Source organism: Danio rerio, chromosome 4 (genome assembly GCF_049306965.1).
Source record: "Danio rerio strain Tuebingen ecotype United States chromosome 4, GRCz12tu, whole genome shotgun sequence".
Classification (NCBI taxonomy): domain Eukaryota; kingdom Metazoa; phylum Chordata; class Actinopteri; order Cypriniformes; family Danionidae; genus Danio; species Danio rerio.
Window position 1 is genome coordinate 60731370 of NC_133179.1, and position 10305 is coordinate 60741674.

The 10305-nt window shown below is 33.7% G+C and overlaps 1 long non-coding RNA gene and 1 other non-coding gene across 2 annotated transcripts in view; one reads left to right on the forward strand and one right to left on the reverse strand.

Moving 5' to 3' along the window:
• LOC141381937 (uncharacterized) overlaps positions 1-10305 on the forward strand; it is a 152710-nt gene that overhangs the window by 123598 nt on the left and 18807 nt on the right. The window lies entirely within an intron of this gene.
• On the reverse strand, positions 1980-2061 carry trnal-aag (transfer RNA leucine (anticodon AAG)). Its single transcript has one exon. It is a non-coding gene; the product is annotated as a tRNA-Leu (tRNA).

The following is a 10305-nucleotide window of genomic DNA, read 5'->3' on the forward strand; positions in this document are numbered from 1 at the left end:
TTGGCTGCAGTGCATGGTAAGATAATCATACGACATTCATCTATAGTTCCCAGCATGCACTGTAGAAGAGAAAAAAAAAAACTCACCGTATTTGAGAAGCATACTCTGATTCTTTATGTCTTTGCGTTTTATGTGTTTCAGATGTTCAATGTGTTTTATGACCTGAAGACAAGTACTGGTGAGCTCCGTTTTCTTTATACAGTGCTCCTTTTGTGATACAACAGTATTTAAACCTAATAGGTCAAAACCAATTTTACTGATTTGACCAGTGACTAAACCACCACAGAGTCAATTATCCAGAGCACAATTGCTCTCTTTATACAATATTTGCCACAATACACAATTTGGCAAACAAAGAGAAACTAACATTAGCAATCGAGTCAGAGTCCAAGTAAAGCAGCTACTGTTCTCCTCAATGTTGACAGCTTAAACACAAAAAAAGTGTTTTTTTTGTTTTGTTTTTTTATTGCTGTTGTAAAAAATGACTTAGTTAATTATTAATATTATCTATATGTAATTTTGTAAAGTATGGCAGAAATAAGGCCAAACAGGTTGTTAATAAGTAAAGCTGCTGTTTGTGGAGTTGCTTAATGATGCTCTGCTGAGATTTTGAAAGATTTGATGTGTTTTATTTAGTTTATTTTATATACGGCTGTGACTGAAGGTAGATGTAGTTTTGTGTTTCTCTTCTCTGTTTGTGCTTATTAACAGCAGGTGTTTATCATCAGTGCTCAATACTTAATTAACCCCATCATTGTCTCATTAACTTTAACTGCTGAACTGAGTAAATTTAACTCTGATGATTTTACTGTGTAGAGTCTGGAAAAAGTACTGAGCTTTTGTTTATTAAAGTTTTAGCTTTTAATGACAATATTTTTTGTCAATGTTTAATATGAGGTAGTGTAGTATTTAGCCTAAAATATCCTTTGTCAAAAACGAATTAAAACCCCTTGTGAAAAAACAACTCAGTTTTCTGACCACACTTCTATATTATTGCTTATTTATTCACTTGCTGGAAATTAGAATTGAATTTAGAAGTAGTTTGGAAACAAATGTTTGCTCTTCGCAAACAAAAATAACTATGTAGGCTTATGGATGTCTTCAGTGGAGATATTTGAGTGGCAGTTCTTCAATAATAGATAAGTGGGATGTAGATATGGAGATTTATACATTTTTTTTAAATTCAAAATATATTAATTTTGAATTATTTTATAAGACTCCACTGTAACACCTGAAAGTAAAAAAATAAAATAAATACAAAGTAAGTGAACTTATTTGTAAATATTGTTATTTATGCTTCGTTTCAGGCAGCAGAAAGACAACTGGACGATAGAGAATGTGACTAAGACACGCACACAAACACACACGGACACAGCATATTAAAAATTAAATTGTTTGACAAATGCTTTATGTTTTCTGCCAATAAAGCAAATTTTAGTAACATTTTATTGATTGAGCTCTTTCTGTCTCTAACATTCAGGACAAGAAAATAACATACCCTAGATGCACCCTGCAGTGGTCCCTTTTCTGCCCAATTTTACGGAACCAGAACAGCAGAGAAGACGCAGAGCTTCCTAGTGAAGCCCTTCAACTTTGGCCAAGGAGTCTACATTTGGATGTGAGCTGAAGCGTGCAGTATCACTTTGCAAGTCTGTTTGCTCAAGCAGAGAGGTCATTCTCAAGCATCCTAAAATAACTGCCTAGCAGCGGATGGGATTTGAACCCACACCCACAAAGAGACTGGAGCCTAAATCCAGCACCTTAGATCCCTTGGCTACGCTATCCCAGATGACTCCATGCAGTGGTCCCTTTTCTGCCCAATTTTACGGAAGCAAAGAGGACGCCGAGCTTCCTAGTGAAGCCCTTCAACTTTGGCCAAGGAGTCTACGTTTGTACGTGAGTGTAAGCATGCAGTATTACTTTACAAGTATGTTTGCTCAAGCAGAGAGGTCATTCTCAAGCATCCTAAAAGGACTGCCTGGCAGCGGTGGGATTCGAACCCACGCCCCCGAAGAGACTGGAGCCTTAATCCAGCGCCTTAGACCACTCGGCCACGCTACCTTGCCAAGCTGCTTTCCCTGAGCAGTTTTCGCACCAACTTGTTTCAAGTAGCGCAACAGCGCTGGGAAATCAGTTGAATTTGGCCATGCATTGCTGGAGCTCCTCCACAAAGAAAGAGAGCTGCTTAATACCAGCTTAGGAAGCACTCCCACCTTCCTGTCAACCACAGTTCTGTCTCTATTTGAGCACACCTCAAGGCATTTGAAGTCTACTCCAAACAGCAGCCAGCTGCGATACATTTAAGCACCTCATTACAAGGTAACTGTTATTTACCTTGGATTACAAGCCTTAATCCAGCTGCCGAAGGATAGTCCGACAATATTTCACAAATGTTGAAGATGAGAGCCAATCAGAGCGATTCACTCCAACATTTTAGCCAATCACGTTGCAGCGCTTCAACATTTGCAGCCAATCGCGGACTGGAATTCTCAACATTTTCAACATTTGACCAATCAGAGTCGAGACAATGTTGAAGCCGGGGGGGAGGAACCGTTCCAAGAATCACCGCTAGGTGTGCAGTCAAACAGGTCAGTCAGATGTCAATCAATTTTCCGAACTGAGCCGAAGGTACACGAAGGAATGACGCTGTCCTCTGGAGGCGGGTCAGAGGTCAAAAAAGTTCATTGACCATCAGTGATATTCAACGAACAGCATCATTCGACAGAGCACAGCATCGTTTTGCTTACAGTAAAGGATTTTTTCCGATAGTGATTTCTTAAAAAAGGTAGGAAAAACTACACAATTGCACGAATTAATGTTTTAGTGTGTTGTATTTCAAATTTGGATACTTTAATTCAAAACCGTTTAATTTATAGGAGAAAAATGTCTGGAAAATCTCATAAAGCCATGTCAGACGCTGACTGGATTTCACGTTTGAAAAAGTTTGCCAGCACAGGAGTTTGGCCATCAAATGAGGGAAACAGGCCAGCTCCTCGACAAAAAAATTGGCATGAGATTTATCAAAGGGTGTGTATTTCGTTTACATGATATAACGTTTGTTGAAATTTGCTTAACAGAGTAACGTTAACTTGTTAGGCTTCAGTACATTCAGTACAGTATCTGTGTAAAACATGTCATACTTGTTTTTAAATATTAAAGTGTTTTAAATTGCATGTATTTTGAGATTTACGTCGAATAATTTAGTAAGTTTGACCGTTTATGAGAGAGATCTGAAAAGGTGGGGGAAGGGATTATGAGTACAGTATACAGCATGTGGTTTTAAGGCCTGAAATGTTCCTGTCCAGTTCCTTTTATTCTTCTTTTCGTTTTTGGAGGTACAAACTGTACAATTACATATTAGACAAATATTAAACACATTCTAGAAACAGTGGTAAATTAATTTACAGAGCTATTGTGTGCTTTATTAAGGGAGTCATTGAGTAAAAATTCTTATTTAGTTATAAAAGTTTTTTTGTATTGTGTAAAATTATTTAATATATCTTTCATGATTTTTTCAGATTGAGAAATGCCCATTGCAATCTCGTGGGCAGAGGACTTTGCTTGGAGGTGTGCTGAAATGCACATGTGGTTTTCACACTCAAAAGGTACATTTTTGAGTCAATATGTGTTTATTTTTATTTACTAGAATGCCTTTCCTTTTTCATGATTATATGTATTTTTGTGATTTATTTTCAGCAGAGTACTGCTTCTGCTGCTCCAGCACAAACGGTGCAACAACCTGGCCCTACTGTACCTGCTCAGAAGGTGATGGAGACAAGACAACTTGAGGCCCAGCCCCAGTCCCCGTCTACTCCATCAGTGGCATCAAAGATTTCACCGCAATTGTCAATGGTACATTTTTTAAAAAATCAAAAGAAATGACCATTTCAGTGTTTCAAGTGTTCAAGGTGTTCAAAGTTCAGTTCAAAGTTCAGTCATAGGACAAGAGGATCACACCTCTTGTACAGTGGGGGGTAGCAGACACTTGCTGATTGGTCGGTTTGAGTTTCAAAGTGTAAGCTAAAATTTGTACTTTTTCTAAACAACGAGTCTGAGGTATTATCTTGAAAAAGTACTTATTTAAAAAATATATGAATATATATATATTTTTTGCTACCACAGGTATGATAATATTTTTTCTTCTGGAGAAAGTATTATTTGTTTTATTTCGAATACATTTTTCAAGGTCAATATTATGAGCCTCTTTAAACTTTTTTTTTTTTTTTTTTTTTTGGCATAGTCTACAAAACAAACCATCGTTATACAATAACTTGCCTAATTACCCTAACCTGCCTACTTAACCTAATTTACCTACTTAAACCTTCAAATGTCACTTTAAGTGGTATAGAAGTGTCTTGAAGAATATCTAGTCAAATATTATTTACTGTCATCAGGGCAAAGATAAAATAAATCAGTTCTTAGGAATGAGTTATTAAAACTTTGATGTTTAAAAAAATGTGCTGAACAAATCTTCTCTCCATTAAACAGAAATTGGTGGAAAAAAATAAAAAAGCGGGCTAATAAATCAGACTTCAACTGTATATAACACATAGTGTGATGTTGTAATATACAATGTATGTTTTTGTTGAAATGCATGATGTAATAATAGTACAATAATACTGTATATAACATAATGCAATACTTTATTCCTTTGGTAGTAAAAAAAATATTTGTTTGCATATTGCTCCTTGATCCAGAAAACTATAATTTTAATCAAAGCCTAACGTGTCACATTTATTTGCAATGAACCAGTTGTCTAATTAAATCTATTCTAACTTATATCTTATTTCTACCTGTAAAAGTAGCAGAGGGTGGTAGTAAAAACAGCTTAAACTCGAAACACTGTAGAGAAATCAAACTGATTGTACAACAGACATATAGAAAGATAGTTTGTAATTGCTTGAAATGTAATGTGATATACACTAATGTTCAAAAAAATGATTATTGTTAAAATATAAAAGCTTAATATTACTCATATTTTGCAAGAATTCTATTGTGTTTGTGTAAATTAAGTAGATTTTATTTGATTTGAATTGTTTCAATAAATTATTCTTTATTTATTTAATTTGCCTATATTTTTATTTCACATTATTCCAGTTTTTACTAAATATTTGATCAAATAAATGTAGCCTTGATAAACATAATTAAAACATAAAAAAAATACATTGAGCAGATCGCAAACCTTTGAACATTAGTGTACATTTTCCATTGTGAACACAGTGTTTTTAATGAAATGCTTTTTGTCTTGCCCTTTTTGAGTTCACCAAACCAAGATTTTCCGGATCCCACATTGCTGCAGCAAAGCCAAATCTTAGTGTGGCTAGAAGACCATCACAGGTTGACGTTCAGCCCAGTTCAGCAGTGTGTAGTGCTTCTACACCAAGCACGGCTTTAAGTATTGTCATAATCCACATAGCTTTCTGAGAGATTTTGGTATAAGCATTTGTTTTACGTAAATTCGTATTTTTATTAAGTACAGTCACATTAAATCTCAATAAAACATCTCTGTAGTATTCTTTTAGTGCATAAAAACATATATATTAAAAATAAGCACCATTCTTTAAACTTTTTGTTCTGCATAGAAGCGCTGTGACAAAATTTTACAGTTTAGCAGCAATCATTCATTTCCAATGTATTTTATACATTAATGTTCAAATAAAGTAATGGTTGCAAAAAATTCTGATTAGTTAATGTTATTTATAGATATATATTTACAAAATGCACTTTGTTATACTGCTTGTTTGTACAGACACAGGACCTTCAAGTTTCTGCCCCTATCCTCACATCCACTACGGCAGTGACCAGTTCCACAGAGCCGTCCAGCATTGTCTCAGTAAGTAATTTCATATTTTCTGTCCAAAAAGGTAATTTGGTTTGCATATTTGCTGCCCCAGCTGAATTCACACAAAGTGGTTTTAAGACCAGCCAATTAAATTGACTTGATGTTAATTAACTAAGCTTGATATATGTATAAATGTTAACAAAATAAAGAGAGGAAAAAATAAAGCAAAGAATCACAAAAATTACGCCTTCTGTTGTTTATATTTTATGTTCACAGTAGTAAAAAAAAGAAAATGGATGGAAAAGAAGTAGAAAGGAAAAAGAGAAATAACTATATTGGAAAATACTTTTGCTTCTTTAAAGAAAATGTTTATTGGTGAAATTCTATTAATGGTTTTTGGAATTGAAATACATAACTAGATTATTAAAGTTCGTCGAGACAAACTTTAGGCTGGCTTGAGAAAGTCTGTTGGAAATAGTTTATTTAGTTTAAACAGTTTTAAAAAGAATGAAAATATAATAGATATATAGATAGATAGATAGATAGATAGATAGATAGATAGATAGATAGATAGATAGATAGATAGATAGAAAGAATAAAGCAGTAGATAGTTAGATAGATAGATAGATAGATAGATAGATAGATAGATAGATAGATAGATAGATAGATAGATAGATAGATAGATAGAATAAAGCAGTAGATAGATGGATGGATAGATAGATAGATAGATAGATAGATAGATAGATAGATAGATAGATAGATAGATAGATAGATAGATAGATAGATAAATAGATAGATTAAAGCAGTTTATAGATAGATAGATAGATAGATAGATAGATAGATAGATAGATAGATAGATAGATAGATAGATAGATAGATAGATTAAAGCAGTTTATAGATAGATAGATAGATAGATAGATAGATAGATAGATAGATAGATAGATAGATAGATAGATAGATAGATAGATAGAATAAAGCAGTAGATAGATAGATAGATAGATAGATAGATAGATAGATAGATAGATAGAAAGAATAAAGCAGTAGATAGTTAGATAGATAGATAGATAGATAGATAGATAGATAGATAGATAGATAGATAGATAGATAGATAGAATAAAGCAGTAGATAGATGGATGGATAGATAGATAGATAGATAGATAGATAGATAGATAGATAGATAGATAGATAGATAAATAGATAGATTAAAGCAGTTTATAGATAGATAGATAGATAGATAGATAGATAGATAGATAGATAGATAGATTAAAGCAGTTTATAGATAGATAGATAGATAGATAGATAGATAGATAGATAGATAGATAGATAGATAGATAGATAGAATAAAGCAGTAGATAGATAGATAGATAGATAGATAGATAGATAGATAGATAGATGGATTAAAGCAGTTTATAGATAGATAGATAGATAGATAGATAGATAGATAGATAGATTAAAGCAGTTTATAGATAGATAGATAGATAGATAGATAGATAGATAGATAGATAGATAGATAGATAGATAGATAGATAGATAGAATAAAGCAGTAGATAGATAGATAGATAGATAGATAAATAGATAGATAGATAGATAGATAGATAGATAGATAGATAGATAGATAGATAGATAGATAGATAGATAGATAGATAGATAGATAGAATAAAGCAGTAGATAGATAGATAGATAGATAGATAGATAGATAGATAGATAGATAGATAGATAGATTAAAGCAGTTTATAGATAGATAGATAGATAGATAGATAGATAGATAGATAGATAGATAGATAGATAGAATAAAGCAGTAGATAGATAGATAGATAGATAGATAAATAGATAGATAGATAGATAGATAGATAGATAGATAGATAGATAGATAGATAGATAGATAGATAGATAGATAGATAGATAGATAGATAGAATAAAGCAGTAGATAGATAGATAGATAGATAGATAGATAGATAGATAGATAGATAGATAGATAGATAGATTAAAGCAGTTTATAGATAGATAGATAGATAGATAGATAGATAGATAGATAGATAGATAGATAGATAGATAGATAGAATAAAGCAGTAGATAGATAGATAGATAGATAGATAGATAGATTAAAGCAGTTTATAGATAGATAGATAGATAGATAGATAGATAGATAGATAGATAGATAGATAAAAGCAGTTTGAAAAAGGATAGATAGATAGTTTTGAGGTCACAAAGTTAGATCTATTGTTAAGTCAATGACAGTCTTTTGCAGTAAAAGTCTATGGGACAGTTGTTGCTAGGGTGCAGTATGTGGTAGTTAGGGTGTGGCTAGAAAGTTAAAAGCTCTTCAGCTATTGGCAGTTTGGTAGTCTGAGTTAAATGAGCTCAGCCATTAGTCTGTATGACAGTCTGATGCAGAGTTATGAGCTAACAAAGTTTGATCCCATGTTAAGTCAATGAGAGTCTTTTGAATGGAAGTCTATGGGACAGTTTCTAGGGTCCAAAAGTGGTTGCTAGGGCGTGGCCAGAAAGTTAAAAGCTCATCAGTTATTGGCAGTTAGGTAGTCTGAGTTAAATGAGCCCAGTTAGAAGTCTGTGTGACAGTCTGATGCAGAGTTATGAGGTCACAAATTTTGGTCCAATGTTAAGTCTATGGGATTTTTCCGACGGTCCTGGGACGTTTTTCGGAAAATCGAAAGTCGGATCAGTCGGAAAAGATATAGCACACCGAGTCAGAATAGTTTGGAGGTCTGGGGGCTGTTCCAGAAAGCAGGTTATGTGACATACACGGGTAAGTTTGAGAGTAAGTAGGTGGATAACCTCAACTTTGGTTCCAAAATCGGAGGTAACTTCTGGGTATGTTAAGTAGCCATAGCAACTTACTCTCTGAACATAACCTGCTCCGGAGCAGGTTATGTTCAGAGAGTAAGTTGCTATGTTTCAGAGTTTGTCTGTTTCAGAGAGTTTACTGAGCATTGCGTGCTCTTTTGATGAGAATATTTATGGATGTGGACACACAGATACAAGTTTTTTCGTTGTGAGAGGCCTATAAGTGCATAGTTTTTTTCATAACCAAAGTCATAATGTTAATGTATTTAACAAACCTTTTTGAAATCAAATGTGACAAACCCCGGGTCTGCGCTTACCATAAAAAACATTCAGTGCAGCTCTTTGTATTCGCGTCAGGGCATTTTAGGCAACTGTACAATGTGGCAGTAGGACCTCCTGTACAGTATGCCTGGCACTGAACTGTTTTTTACACTTTTGTACAGTTCCTTGGTCATACATTACTGCGTATCATTACACAGATGATTCAGAGCACAGGAATAGCGTAGTGGACAGTGCGTCGATAAGGAACAACGGAGCGCACAACGGAGCGAGTTCGAATCTCACATACAGATCTTGTGTTTTTTCTCTCCTTCTGCACCCTTACATTTTTCTGTATAATATTATAAGTGGCAGCTTTGTCTTTTGTAGGAAAATATATCTTTAATTTAAGATGTAGGACGTTAATCTTATATATACATTCACGCACACACACCTAAATTTTTTAATATAATATTTTTTTCAGGGTTTCTAAATGCTATTGTGTGCATTAATTGCAGCCGATTTTAAAGCTCCATCAGTCACTAAAGGACACTGATCATATAACATTTGTCTAAAGTATAAGTGTGCATGTACAACTTAATTTTCTATCCTTAATCTTTTGGTGTTTCAACTATTAAACTCATTACTGCTTCCACTTACCAGCTTATCATACACTCCACCTCATCACTATGTTGAGGCTAAATGGCTGATTTTCAGGAAGTAATGATTCAAGTGTATAACACAAATATAGTAAAAAAAAAACTATAAAGCAAATGTTGCTTAACTCAATGATTATTTTTATTATATTTGTATTATAAAATAGAATCATTACTGGGCACTACATTGTTACTTGCTGGAGGACAAAAGATACCCTTTTCTGCCTTATACGATGACACGTACCTGCAGCCTGACCCAGAGGAAATCTCAGTGACCCAAGCAGACAAAACAGATGGAAGAGTGCTAAAAAATATAATTAGTCAAAAAACTGTTTAATCAAATAGTTTGGTCTGTTCATTTCTTCATTTCCTGAAATAAAATGAATGATTTTGTACACTCCTTTATACACACACCTTTCAACGTGTAACATATTTTTCATATACATTTCTCACCTTAAGTTGATGCTCATGTGAATCTTTGAAGATGGACCTTATACAGCTACTTTAGAATTTAAATATGTAGATAAAAGATTTTGTGATCCAAGAGTAATATTCAAATATGGAAAATTCAGAAAATTCTTACACTGCTTGTTAGTTGAGGCAGAAGGAACTTCGTCTGCATGCAAAATAAAAAGAACCTAAAGCTACCTGACAACAATCACTTACAACAGTGACAGAGTGTGTGGTTTAAATCAAAAACTCAACCACTGAAAAGCCTTTATTATAGGACACAGCAGTTAGGCCTATTTCTATAAGCTGCATGTCAGAAAGAATATTCTAGAGTGTTAAATAAAGAGCTCCAGT